Source organism: Eriocheir sinensis, chromosome 17, assembly GCF_024679095.1.
Source record: "Eriocheir sinensis breed Jianghai 21 chromosome 17, ASM2467909v1, whole genome shotgun sequence".
NCBI lineage: Eukaryota > Metazoa > Arthropoda > Malacostraca > Decapoda > Varunidae > Eriocheir > Eriocheir sinensis.
In genome coordinates, this window is record NC_066525.1 from 9,433,872 (window position 1) to 9,436,201 (window position 2,330).

Here is a 2,330-nt window from a genome sequence, read left to right on the forward strand (position 1 = left end):
GACTAGCTCGCTTATGCTTGCTTTGCCTTACATAGGATCTTGTGGTGGTTGATGGGGGACAGTGAGTGCGATGATGGTTCTGTCCGTGAGTCGTTTCTTCCTCGGAGGATTAGTGACCAATGCTTTGGCAACGAACCCGCGTTTGACTCCTGAGGCCGTCTGTGAAATGTCTTCATTGGCTCAAAAGTTCGTAATCCCCAAGGCTCATAAGGGTGCCTTTGTAGGCTGTGTCTAGGCACTGAGCGACCATCACGGCACCGTGGCTTGGCACTGTCTGTATGAGGGATGGTGATGCATGTACCTGGGGAACTGTGGGAGTATTGTTTTGTCTCTTCTCCACCTGATTTGTGGTCACATTTTTCAATGTTGTATCTCTGGAGGTATTTATTTGTCCGGTGGTGTTATGCATGTGAGGGCTGGCGGCGGGTGCTGATGAGCTGCTCCCCGGAGGCCATGGTAGGGAGGGGGCGGGAGGAAGGCAGGAGGAAAGTGATAAACTTCACTTAAATCCCAGCTCGTTTTATGGGTAGAGAGCAAAAACCCAAAGGTCAAGGAGCGGCGGATGGAGCACTTGTGATTTACCCGCGTGCAAGCCCCTTGGAATGTAGCACAGATAGACAGCATCAAGGAAAACACACAAACAGTCATAACCACACAGGTGTATTTGTCACCACCACCACTGTGTAACACCACATTTACTACCGGCGCCACTCATTGCAGTACTAATTTACCATCATCCTCATCCCTGCATCCATCACAACAACTACCATCAACATCAGACAACCACCACTACTCATCATCAGCTTCATCCCAACCACAGACCAGCTGCCATGGCTTTAGCACACAGTGATTGCTGTGGCAGGTTAGTTGTACCGTCGAGAAATAATGACAAAACGAGGCGTCTGCTCCCTACAGCCTCCGGAAACCCTCCCCCTTTCCTTTTGCCATCTATAAATACTGGTCTTAAATTCGTCACACATTAATTTTGTTATCAGCGCTTTTAGACAGTCCAGGAAAATAATGAATGTACGTTAGTTCTCTTCGTTCATTTGCAACACATCGCTTTGCATAACAGCAGACAGTGTTTTTTACTTCTTCAACGAAACTTCTTCATGGGGACGGCCCTCTGAATACTGCTTAATTTTTCTGACCCCTTTACGCTGCAGTGGTCTCGATACTAAACATAGACTTAAAAAGATAATCGAGGCCGGGTCCTCCCCCTCCTTCAGCGACATTCACAGTAGCAGCAGCAGACCTCCATGGGACGTGCTCCCCTACAATGGCCGCCCCACACGCCCGGCAGCACGGAACGACTTTTCCAGTGTGATGGTTACATTGAAAACTACGACTTCCTCTCGTTGCTCCGTCCATAAAGCTGTCTTCCAAAGGTGCTACCACACACTCCCGGCCTCATCCCCAGCGGTCGGGGGTCAAGTGTGCTGGTTAGTATTACCCGCTCGTAGCTCCGGCCCGCACGCTAACGATTGCTGTGCCGTGTAGCTGCTGACGCTCCTATATTAACGCCCAGGAGCCTGTCTTCAGCTTCAGTTAAATCTATCGTCTCTATTTCCCATTCATTTGTTATTACCCTACCTCCCAATCATCAGCCCCTTCCTCCCACTCGAAAGCTGCCTCTGCTAAGTGTTCTTCCGTCGCCCAAAGACTCATAACACGACCTACAACAAGTACTCACAGGCGTATTTCGCTCTTCGTAAGACGTAAATAGTTTCGAACCTGTTTTTCGGATCATTACCTGAGGTGATTCTTATTGGCGAGACGAATGGCCTAATTGAGGGCCTCCGCATATATCGCTCACCCCGTCACCCCACCTGGAACATCCGGGCTCACTTTACGTCCCTCCTAATTGTTCTTTACGGCCGACGCCCAGACACACTCGTAATTATAAGTAATTGTGTGTCACATCACCGAGATATGTAGCTCGCAGGTATCCCGCCCGCCAGACTACCGCGCACTCAGGACCAATGTCTCATCTCCCATACATACACACATACACACAAACACAGACCCAGACACACACACGCACACGCACACGCACACACATGTATATATTGGTACGCCTGCATACGGGTAAACAAACAGATACAGAAAGATAAATGCAGATACGCACATAAACATAGATACACACATAATCGTAAGCATAAAATATATATAATGACAACAGCAATCCATGAATATATGCATGTAATTCCACGAGCAGGTGATCCAGGGGCCGATAGCTGTCAGGCGGGGCGGCGGAGGGCCGGCGTGGGGGCTGACGGGTCCTCGCATCCGCTTTTCGTCGCTATTTGTTGCTTCTTCGCAGCGGTCTA

At 49.5% G+C, this 2,330-nt stretch overlaps 1 long non-coding RNA gene across 1 annotated transcript in view; it reads right to left on the reverse strand.

Moving 5' to 3' along the window:
• Positions 1-2,289: 2,289 nt before the first annotated feature.
• Positions 2,290-2,330, reverse strand: part of LOC126999918 (uncharacterized) — a 192,868-nt gene continuing 192,827 nt past the window's right edge. Inside the window, exon 5 of the long non-coding RNA XR_007753661.1 lies at positions 2,290-2,330. This exon is cut by the window's right edge and continues 57 nt beyond it. This is a non-coding gene — a long non-coding RNA (uncharacterized LOC126999918).